Below are 13,744 nucleotides of genomic sequence, written 5' to 3'. Positions count from 1 at the left end.
CTCAGACACTTGTGCTTTTGACACTCTCAGGGACCCTCGGGCGGAACAGCCCTGTCTGGGAATGGGAGCGCATCTCAACATACAAATCGAGTCATATTCACATAAAGGGTCCTGCATTTCAATTTTGTCTGAGTTTGTGTTTGGGGATCCTGATCACACACCCACACTTGCACACACACATCAAGACAAGTGAGTCATAGAAGAAACGCAGCGTTAGCCAAAGGTGTCCTGGAGTGACACAGCTCTGGGGAATATTTTCAAATATTCTTTCCATTTTCTGGGTTTTTACATGGTCTTTAATGAGGATATGACAAACGGGGAGGAAAAAACTAAGAAGAGTCAATATATATATTTTTTAAAAGAAAAAGAGTCAGAGGTATTTTTCAATGTCCCTTTTTATATATTCTGAGCTTTCACACACCCCTCAATGGATTTTCTTAAATGGGAGAAATCACTCTCAAGGGAAATTTCTGTTTATTTTTAGTTTAGGTTTTCTGGTGGGGAGGGACAAAAAGTGAGTGGTTCCTGTAACTAGATTGTTCAAATAGATCTAATAAACTCTGTTACTGGAAATGGGAGGCTGTGAATTTCCAGTCAGAGGACATACATTTCACAAGCCTGGGAGGAGGGCTTTGCAGGATAAATAGGCAGCAGCACCCAGGAAACTCCAGCATCCGGGCAAGCGGCGGCTCTGGATCCACTGCCCACACCCCGCTCTCGCAGGCAGGTAATCCGTGATGCTCCTACACTGGGAGCCAAGGGACCCCTTTCCCAGGGTGGTTCTGGCCTTGATCAGGGGTCAGTAGAGCCTGAGGCAGGAGGGAGGCGGGAGGACGTGCGTCTGATGCTGGGAGGACCAGTCCTCTCTCTGGGTCTCTGTTTTCATCCTGCAAAGGGAGGGATGTGCCACCATGGCTTCTGGGGGCATTTTTGCTTTTGAGTCTTTGGGTTTGTGATTCGAGCCAGCTGTGCCCCATCCAGCTGTGCATCCAGCGTCAGGTCAGAGGTCCTCCGAGAGCCCTGAGGTGCGTCTCCTTGCCTGGCACAGGGCGCTGCTCTCAGAGAGTCCTGGGGACAGAATTAGTGCACCAGGTCCCTCTGGGCAGAGGCTGCGGGGTCTCCAGGGGGGTTTTCTGGGTTCCATTGTCTCTCCAGGGACCCTGGCAAGCAGACAGGACCTGAATCTGCCTAGCACTGAAAAGACAGACGGCTCAGAAACAAAGCCAGCCCTCCAACCTGGCCAAATGCTTCTTTGGTTGCTTAGTTGCCAAGTCGTGACCGACACTTTTGGAACCCCATGGACTCTAGCGTACCAGGCTCCTCTGTCCATGGGATTCTCCAGGCAAGAATACTGGAATGGCTTGTCGTTTCTTCCTCCAGGGGATCTTCTTGACCCAGGGATCAAACCCATGTTCCCCATGTCTCCTGCATCGGCAGGCAGGCTCTTTACCATCTGACCCACCAGGAGAGCATCTGGCTAGCTATTTTTCCAGGAAGAATTTTGGGGGAAAACGTTTAATTCTTTGTGAAAGAAACCGTTGCATCAGCTCTGCATAAACAAACTTTTGGGAAGATTGATCGCCCCTGTCCTCAGGCTTGCCCCTAGGCTTTTCCCCTGGGCTTGAGTCTCAGCTCAGGCTCCTCCCTCCCACCTCCTCCTTGCCTTCCCTCCCTGCTCAACACCCCTGCAGTGCTCTCTCCTCTGAACCCTGAGATGAGGGGCAGAGACCGAAGGGAAACAGTCCTGTTTGCTGAGGTCACAGCTTTGACCTCAGTCTCCCCTGAGGCATCTGGGCAGTAGCTCGGTCCTCTGTTGCCAGGGATCACAGTCTGGCTTGTAGAGTCCTAGAGAGGGTGGCCAGTGGAGGGGGTGACACGTCTGGAACTCCTCTTAGGAGCCCAGCACCTTCATCCTGTATGTCACCTGAGCCGTTCCACATGTTGGATGGAGGTGGGAACTTAGGATCAGAGAGGTTCAGTCACTGCTCGTCAACACACAGCACTCACAAGTAGCCAAAATGAAATCCTCGACAAGGTCCCTGAGACTCTGAGCTCACCCTGCTTCTCCCCACTAGGAGGCCTTTCCAGGTTCTTGTTGGAAACACCCTTCACATGTCCACGTGGCAGGGGCTGAGCAGAATGCTCTGCCCTCCTTGTTCTTTACACCAACCCTCCTCAGGGCAGCCAGGCTCCAGCACGGCTCCCGCTGCCTGTGACAGCCTCTCTCCTGAACCCTCACTGTGACCAGGCACCTCGACGGAAGAGCCTCCCTGAGGTCACACCCTTATCCTCAGAGGCGGGGAGAGGTGCTGTGTCCTCTGATCAGTGCAGGGCTCCTTCCTGGGGGGACAGAGAGGGGACATCGTGGGAAAGGAGCGCTGCTTCCTAGGCCCCTCTGACAGTGTCAGCTCCCAGGAAGAGGGAGATGGGTTCTTGCTGGACAGCACCTCACACCCATCACCAGCTTCCCCACCCTGGAGCCAGGCACCCCAGGCTCCTCACCCTTAGTACTCCACTGCTTGCTGTGTGACCTTGGAAAAGCCCCTTCCCCTCTCTGTGCCCAGTCTCTCCACTGGGGAAATTGCTAACGATCACAGCACTTGATCAAAGGGTGAGAGAGAGCCCAGAGCCTCCTTGTGTGTTGGGAGCCCAGCAGGGTGCCTACCCCTGAGAGGTCCCAGAGCAGCAGGGCAAGAGAACAGAGACCACGGGGGATAGAGGGTAGGGGTTGGGACATCATCTGACATGTGGACTGAAAGGAGCTTTGCTTTTCAGACATGAGGGCAGAGAGAATGTCCCCCCTCCTGGCTCTGGGGCTCCTGGTGGCTGGACTGTGCTCCAGGGTCCACTGCCTCCCGGAGAATGTGACCCCAGAAGAACAGCACAAAGGGACATCTGTGGATGGCCACTCATTAGCCTCAAGCAACACTGACTTCGCCTTCAGCTTCTACAAGCAGTTGGCTTTGGAAAACCTCACTTCTCCCCTCTGAGTGTCTCCATAGCCTTGGGCTTCCTGTCCTTGGGGGCCCGTGGCTCCACCCTGACGGAGATAATGGAGGGTCTCAAGTCCAACCTCACAGAGACCCCCAAGACAGAAATCCACCAGGGCTTCCAGCATCTCCTGCAGACGCTCAATCGACCCAGCAATGAGCTGCAGCTGAGTGTGGGCAACGCCATGTTTGTGCAGGAGCAGCTGATGCTTCTGGACAGGGAAGTTCAGGGAAGACGCCTGGGTGCTGTACTCCTCCGAGGCCTTCCCCACTGAGTTCAACGATTCCAATGCTGCCATGAAGCTCATCAACGACTATGTGAAGAATAAAACCCAGGGGAAAATTGAAGACTTGTTCAAGAACCTTGACTCCCTCACGAAGATCATCCTGCTGAATTACATCTACTTTAAAGGTGACTACCTGGATTGGGGTTGAGGGAGACGCACCTATAGTTCTCAGGTTTCAGAATCATTTCTAACCCAGCTCAGCCAACTATGTTACCAGCAACCCACTATCGAGAAATCTCCTCGTGGTTTGGGGGACTTAAACACCAAGGCCCACTCTGACTATAGTCTTTGTCTATTTTAGCTTTTTCCAAATTGCTTTTCTCATTGTAGGGCAGTGATTCCCTTAAGTGAGGCAGAGGGATGCTTTTTTTTTTTTAATTTATTTGTTTGACTGCATTGGTTCTTAGTCACAGCACGTGGGATCTCTCGTGGCAGCAGGCAGATTCTACAGTTGTGGCAGGCACGCTCAGCAGTTGTGGCAGGCTGGCTTTGCCTGGAGGCGTGAGTTATCTTATTTCCCGACCAGAGGTTGAGCCCGTGTCCTTTGCATTGCAACAGGGATTCTTATCCACTGGACCACCAGGGAAGTCCCAGAGGGAGACTTTATTCTGAGTTAAACTTGCCTGCCTGCCAAAAGAAGGAGAGCTTTCCTTTCAGATCTATCCCGTGGGGGATGGCAACTCCAGCTTCCTCCCTGATGAGAACTTTAGGACACGCTCAGGAAGGCCTTGGCTCTGCACACTGCGGGCTTTGTCAGACATGGGGTCCCTCTAAACAGACCTTGTCTCTGGGGGTTGAGGTGGGGCTGGTGGCCATCTTCCCAGTGCGACAGCCTCTGAGCAGCCTGGCCATCTCAAGATTCTTCAGTGGTGGGCTTCTGCTATCCTGAGGCAAGACCACATCTGGGGAAAGTCTTGGGGTTGGACAATATCTGGGCCACAATATCTTCTTTTTTTTAATTCATTTATTTTTTAATTGAAGGATAATTGCTTTACAGAATTGGGTTGGTTTCTGCCAAACATCAATATGAATCAGCCATGGGTATACACATGTTCCCTCCCTCTTGAAACTCCCTCCAGGACACAATATCTCTCCAGATTCTAGCTGGTCCCGTGCCCAGTCCCATGGATAGCAAGTTGCTATGACAAACCTCAGCCAGGAGACTCATAAGAGGCAGAGTGAAGGCAGAAAGATTTCACCCGGGGAGCCAGCAGTGCAAAAGGGACTCAAAATAGATAAGGCACAAAAGATTATCATTGAATCATGAAATGGTCAGGTGTCTAAGAGACCCTAGCTGTGGGGGACAAGTTAGCCCTGAGTTAGGGGCTCCTGGATGAGTCCAGGGATGCCCTTCCTTCATCTGTGTTTTCATCTGTAAATAAAGGGACGGGATGGCATTTCCTTGGAAAAGGAATCCAGGCATGATGTGCCGTGTTTGTTACCCGTATCTCGCATGCTTTCTTCTCCTAACAACCCACCCCATCTTGAGAATTTCTCCTCTAAAATCTCCTCCCCAGGGGCACCCTCTCTGTCTGCTCCTGCCTCTCCCCATGGGGACACAGGCAGGGATGGAATCAAAGAAGGAGGTGGGGATGGATACACACCCCAGAGCCCTAATCTCCCATAGAAGTCCCTGCCTCAGCAAGAGACTCATTCTCCTGGGTGGAGACGTCTATTGACCCCACCCTGCCCTCTGGGTCACCGTGTGGCTCCTGCTCCAGTTGGGCTCACAAGGACATGGGGACGTGTGTCCTCCCTACAAGGCCAACAACTAACCCCTGGTCACTTGTTCCCTTGAAGGACCAGGAGGTCCCATATCTCCCCAGGCCCAGCCTCATCCCCATCTCTCCCTTGCCCTCCACATTCCTGTTGACTTTGCATGTAGCACAACTAACCAGCTTTGTTTCATGCCCCCCTTCTCAATCCTGACCTGCGGGGTACCCCATCCCCAAGGGCTTACCCATTTTCCCAGGTGTACATGCATAGCTGGCAGGCCCACCCCCAGAGGCACGTGGTGTGGGGCGCTGCTGGCGCAGGCAGGGCCGAGGAGGGAGAGACTTGCACTCACAGACTCCTCACCTGTCCGCCCGCCTCCAGCCAGGTGGAAGATCCCCTTTGACCCCAAGCGCACTGAGCAGGCAGAGTTCCACGTGAGCGAGAACAAGACGGTGGAGGCGCCCATGATGACCCTTGACCTGGAAACCCCTTACTTCCGGGGCGAGGAGCTGGGCTGCACGCTGGTGGAGCTCACGTACACCAGCAACGACAGCGCCCTCTTCATCCTCCCCAATGAGGGCAAAATGCACTGTCCCCAGGACCCGGAGCTGTGGGTTCACCTGCCTTCTCAGTCCTTCCCCCTCTTCCTGGACTCCTGACCCCCAGCAACAGGGCCTCAGGAATGTGTGGGACTGGGGGCAGACGTGGGAGAGCCTGTACTGAGATATCCTTGCCCTTTGCTGCCTGGGTGGCTCTGAGCCTGATTCTTTCCTTCTGGAAGATGATGGCGTCAGAGGGGACAGGGCCTTCCTCTCACACTAACACGTGCTGTGTCGTGAGGATCCTCAACAAAGCCCCCAACATGCGTGCTGTTGTCTCATGTCCCCACCTCTTGGGTGGGGGAGCAGATGGAATTGTATCAGCTGAGGGCTGATTGATTGATTGAAAAGCTATTGTGTGCCAGGGACTAATTATGCTCTGAGGGTAGGTCAGCAGATAGAACAGTAAATTCTCTGCCCTCGTGAGCTTACTCTGTGATTGAGATAAACCTACAGGAAATAAATGTAATGAATAATTTGGTGTGTTGAATGGTTAGAAAGGGAGAGACAGGGATAGTAAAGCAAAAATAAATAAATAAATAAATAAAATTGGACCCAGAGGTATTTTGTGATTGTAACTAGGGGCGCCCTTAGGTGGTGTTTGAGGTGAGGGACTGAGCCATGCAGATGTGCTGGGAAAAGCCCTGTTGGCCGAGAGAACAGCCAGTGCAAAGCCTCTGAGGCAGGAGCGAGCCTGGTGTGGTTGAGGATTAGTGAGGCCAGAGCAGGAGAGCAGAGGGAGTGAGGGGGGAAGCTGGGAGAGGTCGGGGTCCTCAGGGAGGACTAAGGTCACCTAAGGCCTTGCAGACACTTTGACTCCCCCACTGTCTAAGGGAAATGGAAACTCATCACAAGGTTTTGGGTCAAAGAGTGAAAGATCTGAGCGATGCTTTGAAAGGATCACCGAGGGTGCCGAGTGGAGAGCAGATGGCGGAGGACATGCATGGAGGCAGGGAGGCCACCAGGAGCCCAGGGGGGTCACCCAGGGGAGGGCGCTGGGGGCTGGACCAGGAGGAGAAGGAAGCATGGGGAGGGGTCGAGTTCTGGGTAAATGGAGGGTAGACACACAGGCCAGGAGGTGGGATTCAGGAGACCTATCTCAGGGGGACAAGGGGAGAGGCAGTGCTGGGCCAGGGTCTGCAGGGGCGGGTAGGGAGGGGGTGAGGGCAGCATGAGGGGGGCGGGGGTACCCCAGACCCAGAGTCCCACTCCCAAGCTCACACTCCCCCGGCCACTCCCTATGCTTCTCTGGGGCTCAGCTCCCTGCTGTGAGGGGAGGGGTGTCCTTGACCCTCTGTTCTGAGTGCGGGATCTGCAGACCCAGTGGGGATGGATGTGGGAGGCACTTCATAAAGCACGGGGGACTGGAGACCTGCCTGCATGTGAAGTAGAGGCTGTAGCCCCTTCTCGACTCCTGTCCGGGGGACCTGAGGCTTTGGGGCTCCTGACTCCCAGCCTCCCCTTCCTGCAGATTCCAGGAGACTCAGGACAGGGGACCCCCTCGCCCTGCCTGTGCTCCTTTCCCAGCCCTTCCTTCTCCAACCCCAAGAGCTACCACAGGGCAGCGGCCCAGTCAGTAGCTGTAAATGGAGAAAATATGCATCAGACATCTTGATTTACAATCACTGAGGAGACATGTATCTATACATTCCTGGCCCATAAAGGATGCTCAGTAGGAATTTATTGACTTGTGTATAAAGGGGGGAGGAAGGATGAATGTAAGGAAGAAAGAAAGTAGGTCAATGAGGAGGAACAACTACCTCCCTGTTACAAGGGACCCAAGGTTTAAGAGAAGCCTCAGTCTCCTCGCATTTAGCATCTGTCAGACCAGTCACCATGGTAAGAGTCTTAAGGGAAGTACAGACAGAGAGATGGGGAGGGAACCTGGGGGTGGGAGACAGCATCTCTTACCCCAAGAAACTGCTGGCGGCTCTGCTCAGATGCAGCAGCCCTGCCCGCAAGGAGCTCACTGGGAAGGCAAGACAGAGACTCTGAATTGGATGATTCAGGCCCCCCCAAACCCTTGAATGCAGCCCCAAGCCCTTCATGTCCCACTGTTGTCCCTGCCAAGCCCCTCACCACCTTGCAGCAGCCCCTCTTTCCTGTAAGTGCCTCCACCTGCCTCATGGCCTCCTCTTCAACCAGCCCACTCCTTCCCCTCCCCAGGGACTCAAACTGGATGCCACCTCCTGCAAGAAGCCTTCCTGGTGACCCTGGTACACCCCTCCTGGTGCTCCCTCCTCCCCCTCCCCCCAGCACCGTCTCCCAGCAGCTGTGGAATCCGTGTTGGACAAGGGTGATTCCTGAGCCCTGCAGGCTTGCAGGGGAGAAGCAGGGCCAGGCGGGGGCAAGCCCACAGCCCCTGCCTTGGCACGCTGCCCTGAAGGTGAGAAAGCTGCACACAGGAATGTATAATGAAGGAATTAAACAGAGTTAGCCTGAGGAATCTGGAAACTGAGGAAAGGAGTGCTTATTCCAGGGAGAATGGGGTGGATGGAGACGAAACCCAGGAAGACCTAGCTGAGATGTGGGAGAACGGTGAGCACTAAGTTGAGTAAGCCATCAGGTTTATTTTTCTCACCTCCTAGGTTGATAGATACCATCTACCTGCCAAAGTTTTCCATCTCCAGCGACTATAATCTGCAACACTTTCTTTCTGAGCTGGGCATCCAGAACGTCTTCACCTCTGAGGCTGACCTGTCAGGAATCACAGATGTCATGGACTTAGAAGTTTCCCAGGTGAGTTTTTAAACTTTGAACATTTCATCTTCCACATGGGAGCTTGAAAGGTGACAGCAAGGCAGACCTTTGGGTAATCTTGAATTTGCAAAACAACTACATTGCTCATTACTCAGATCAGTTCAGTTCAGTTTAGTCACTCAGTCGTGTCCATCTCTTTGAGACCCCCATGGACTGCAGCATGCCAGGCCTCCCTGTCCATCACCAACTCCCAGAGTTTACTCAAACTCATGTCCATTGAGTCGGTAATGTCATCCAACCATCTCATCCTCTGTCGTCCCCTTATCCTCCCACCTTCAATCTTTCCCAGCATCAGGGTCTTTTCCAATGAGTCAGTTCTTCGCATCAGGTGGCCAAAATATAAGAGCTTCAGCTTCAGCATCAGTCCTTCCAATGAATATTCAGGACTGATTACCTTTAGGATTGATGAGTTTGATCTCCTTGCAATCCAGGGGACTCTCAAGAGTCTTCTCTAATACCACAGTTCAAAAGCATAAATTCTTCAGCACTCAGCGTTCTTTATGGTTCAACGACACCTGTACATGACTACTGGAAAAATCATAGCTTTGGCTACACAGACCTTTGTCGGTAAAATGATGTCTTTGCTTTTTAATATGCTGGGCATTACTCAGTTACCCTGCCTGCAACCCTCAAGCCCAGGGGAGCTGGGTTATAACCATCTTGGGGGCTAGTTCTACCTTCTTTGTAATGAATTTTGGGATAGACATCAGTCTTGGGAATGTGCCTGAGGTGGAATCAGCTGTAAACCCCCATCCCTTGCAGCACCTTTTACTGCCTATGGGATAAATTATTAAAGCCCTTAGTCCTGAATCTTGTCATTTTTAAAAGACATGATAGTTCTTCGCTCCTGTGCAGTGCTCAGCAGAGCAGGTAAGAGGTAATAGGTACTAACAGTGGCTCAGGGCCATCATGATCAGTATACACTAAGAGCAGGAGAGAAGAACACCAGAGGTCCTGGTACTGCGATCCGAGAAGCAGAGGAATCAGAGTGAATGAGGGGGGCGGGTGCTGGACAGCCCTGCAGTCTCCCCTGCACCCACCTGCCAGGGGACCTGATAAAGCAGACACAGATGCTATGGGGCTTTGTGGTCCAGGGATGGGAAGCCAATCCTAGGCAAGGTGGCTGAGGGACATGTCAGCTGGGGCAGGAGAGAAGCAGAAAGCAGTGCTTGCCCATCTGCTGCTTTGACATAGAGGGATTGTGGACAGTTCCCGGAAAGAAAAATGCCTCTATCTGCCCCTCCCCTTACACTAGGGAGTGTTTGGGGACAGCAGAGTCTCTGGACTCAGACGGAGGGGATTCAGATCAGGGAGCCCCTGCTCTTTGCTTCTCTGACCCTGGGCGCAGGACTTACAGCCTTTGACTGCACTCTGCACAGCCGTGGGTCGTGTATATGTGAACCAGCTGACAGGTTTGTTGGGAAAAACAAAGTTGAAAAGGTAGACAGCATAGTGACAGGCCAGTGGCAGAAGGTGGATGAATAGCAGTCCCCTTAGAGGCGCTCAGGCGACTGCGCACCTCCGCCCACCCCGTCTCCAATCCGTAATACTCTGCTGTCCCCACAGATGGTCCACAGCGCTGTGCTGGACGTGGACGAGGTGGGCATGGAAGAGCTGCTGCCACGGGAGTAGAACTTTCCTTCAAGTCTGCATTTAGAACTACTGTGCATTTCAACAGGCCCTTCCTGATTGCCGTAGTTCTCAAAGACACACAGAGCATCACCTTCTTGGGGAAAGTCACCAACCCCAATCAAGCCTAGAGCTCCGCTCTGAGCTGTGGGTGCCCTCCCTAAGGAGCAGGATGCCCAGGTCCCTGGGTGCAGCCTGGTCCCTGGGCACTGAGGATCCACCCTGCCTGTCCCCACCTGCTCACCTCTGGGAAGGTGACAGTGATGATGCTGGGGCTCTACATGCACAGGGAGTCTGCGTCCTAGTCACGAGGAGGCTCCTTCGACAGCAGTAAACCACCTTCCTTGGACTGCACTTCTTCCTGTGTGTCTCTGCCCTGATCCATCTGACTCCATGCCCTGCTGCTGCCTGGGCCCCGAGGTCAAGCGCCCAGACCTCCCCACCCCTGGGCCCCTCTGCTTTAGACTCGTCAAAAGGCCCAGGAGCGGGCTCTGTGCCTGTGACCGAGCCCACTGGACCTCAGGCCCAGGACAGGGAGGGGCCCCTGCTGCCCACTTCCAGGGGTTCTGGTTCCAGGTCAAGGTCCACTTCTTCCTCCCCAGGGCCTGGGATGTGTCCTTGCGCTCACCTGCAGGGGCTCCAGCCCTGACGTCTTCTGGCACAGCCCCTGGACCCTGCCATCCTGCAGCTGAGCTGGGCCTTTCTCCCTCCAGGATCACCCCTCCGCCCCCCAGCACCCCAACCTGGGAGACTAGCTACTTGCAGGTTTCCAGCTGGGCTCCTCCACCACCTGATGTGTTCTACATCCTCCCCTGATGGAGGCAGGGCTGGCCCAGGCTTAGGGGTCCTGGTGACTAGAGTGGATGAGATCAACGTGCCTTGGTTAATCAGGGTCAGACTGTGAGCCACAGCCACGAGCACAGTGGCCAGCAGCCATTCCCGAGGGGCCTCCATCCTCTGGGGTCCTTGGTATGGAAGCTGGGGCAGGAAAGGATGGTGACAATGACTGCAGTCACCGTGATCAGTGAGCCACGGAGCATGTGCTCTGTGCCAATCCCTGTGCAAATGCCTCAAGATCCCGCCCCCCTTTCAGCACCACGCAGTCCCACCTGGGGGGAGGGGCAGTTTACAGGTTCCCACTCGACCGAGATGGAAACAGAGGCTCAGGAAGCTCAGGGAGCTGCCCGAGGCCCAGCAGCTGGTAGTGCTGGAGTCAGTACTGAGCCCAGAGTCTTGCGGGGGGAGGCGAGTCCTGACCAGATGAGAGGATCATGGAGCAGACGGCTGTCTGACAGAGGCCAGGTACCTTGTGCACCTGCTGGAGTGCCCTGACCTCCCCGTGCGTGCATGTTCTCTTTCCCCAACCCGGCGTGGGGATCCGGCTTCCTGCACACCAGTCCCTGGAATCCAGAGACGTCACAGGTCTCAAGGCATCTGGGTCTTCTTTAGCTTGTCCCCTCTGCCGTCTCTAGGTGGCACTCAAGCCCCCATCCTCCTCTTCCCTGCCGCTCCTCCCTGCCCCCGCCCCTCCGCTGCCTCCTAGGCTCACACACAGAGCTTCAGTCTCATCAGACACCCTCAGAGCCCTTCCTCCTCAGATACCCTTATCCCAGAGCCTGACTTAGCCCATCTGAGCCCCGTTTCTCATCCCTGGTCTTGAACTTGCAGGGAGTTCCCAACGGGGAGCAGGTGCAGGAAGAACCTCCTGTGCAGGGGGGTCCTGGAGACCTGGGCTCAGCTTCAGGCTCCACTGCTGCATTGGGGCCCCGCCACCTTCCTCAGGTCACCCAACCTCTCTGGGCCGCTCCCTCCTCTCTGTGGGGTTGTGTGAGAATCCCTCGTCCCAGAGCGTGTGTGCTAAGTCGCTTCAGTCATGTCCAGCTCTGCAAGGCTTCTCTCTCCTTGGGATTCTCCAGGCAAGAATATTGGAGTGGATTGCCATGCCCTTCTGCAGGGGATCTTCTTGACCCAGGGATAGAACCCGTGTCTCTAACGTCTCCTGCATTGGCAGGTGGGTTCTTTAACACATCCCAGGGTTGTAGGAAATCACAGTGATCATGAGACTGCCCAAGACCTGGCTCAGGGCAGACCCCCGGAAGGCAGCTGGTTTTATCCCCCTGGTGGACCTGAGGCTGTATCCTGCCTAGTGATTCTGACTTGGCAGGGCTTGGGGGACACAGAATCTGTGTTAGTAAGCTGACCCTTGGATCCACTGAGTCAGCCACTGTCACCCTTTTAAAGGGAAACTCAGGTTCTTTCACTTCCTACTGGAGACCCCTGATGGCCCCCAGCTCTTGGAGAAAAATATTCATCAGTGCCCCATATGATCTGTTCTTGCCAACTTTCTGACCTCTCCTATGACCATCCTTGCCCACCCTCTGCTGCAACAACTCTGGTTTTCCTGCTGTTCTAGATTTTAGAAAGCTATTTTCTGCCTCAGGACATTTGCACTTGCAGTCAGCTGCTTGAATGGGCTTTTTGCAGCCCCTTCGCTGGCACACTCCCTCACTTCACTCATTCTCTGCTCTAAGGTCACCACCTTAGAGAGGCCCCACCTCTGTCCTCACCACCTCAGTCTCACCACTCTCTACCCTGCCCATCTGAAAGGATATAATACATTGGCTTGGTGTCCTCTCTAGAGCGTAAGCTCTGGTTTTCCAGATGACCGTGGGCAGTCCTGGACTTTTCTATACTTGAGGTCTCTGGTCTATGAATGGGAGAATCAACTGAAATTCAGCCTCCAAGAAATCTTCATCTGTAATGTTTGATCCTTATCAATCACAGGCAGAGAACAGACAGCTCTCTATCTGTCCATTTGCTTAGTAATTTGCTTTTTGAACATCTCAACTTGGTTAAAATATTTATCAATTTCTAACTTTTTAACATTCATTCATTTGTTCATTCACTCATACACCAAGACATCAACCAAAAATCTACCATCTCTTGGCACTTGAGCTACCTGCTGGGGATGCAAGAAAGAGGATACACAGCTGTTTCCTGGGGGATCTTGGGGCCAGTGGGGACTGACACAGAGAATTCACACAAAACAGTATGTCCTGGACAGCCAGGGCCCTACAACCACAGACTTCTGAGTTGACAGGACATTGAAGACTTGAGAGTCCCTTGGACTGCAAGGAGATCAGACCAGTCCATCCTAAAGGAAATCAGTCCTGAATATTCATTGGAAGGACTGATGATGAAGCTGAAGCTCCAATACCTTGGCCACTTGATGCGAAGATCCGACTCACTGGAAAAGGACCTGATGCTGGGAAAGAGTGAGGGCAGGAGGAGAAGCAGGCAACAGAGGATGAGATGGCTGGATGGCATTAATCACTCAATGGACATGAATGTGAGCAAAATCTGGGAGATAGTGAAGGACAGGGAGGTCTGGTGTGTTGCAGTCCATGGGGTCACAAACAGTCAACGTGACTGAGTGATTGAACAACATGATGCAATATGAAGGTTGTTCAGTTCAGTTCAGTTCAGTTCAGTCGCTCAGTTGTGTCTGACTCTTTGCAACCCCATGAATTGCAGAATGCCAGGCCTCCCTGTCCATCACCAACTCCCAGAGTTCACCCAGACTCACATCCATCGAGTCAGTGATGCCATCCAGCCATCTCATCCTCTGTTGTCCCCTTCTCCTCCTGCCCCCAATCCCTCCCAGCATCAGAGTCTTTTCCAATGAGTCAACTCTTCACATGAGGTGGCCAAAGTACTGGAGTTTCACCTTTAGCATCATTCCTTCCAAAGAATCCCAGGGCTG

The 13,744-nt window shown here is 53.6% G+C and overlaps 1 pseudogene; it reads left to right on the top strand.

Moving 5' to 3' along the window:
• Nucleotides 1-636: 636 nt before the first annotated feature.
• LOC113879935 lies at nucleotides 637-10,335 on the top strand (annotated as a pseudogene).
• The last annotated feature ends 3,409 nt before the right edge of the window (nucleotides 10,336-13,744 follow it).

The sequence above is a fragment of the Bos indicus x Bos taurus genome, chromosome 21, assembly GCF_003369695.1.
Source record: "Bos indicus x Bos taurus breed Angus x Brahman F1 hybrid chromosome 21, Bos_hybrid_MaternalHap_v2.0, whole genome shotgun sequence".
NCBI lineage: Eukaryota > Metazoa > Chordata > Mammalia > Artiodactyla > Bovidae > Bos > Bos indicus x Bos taurus.
The sequence above is the reverse complement of the archived record's forward strand: the minus strand, read 5'-3'. Positions and strand labels throughout refer to the sequence as shown.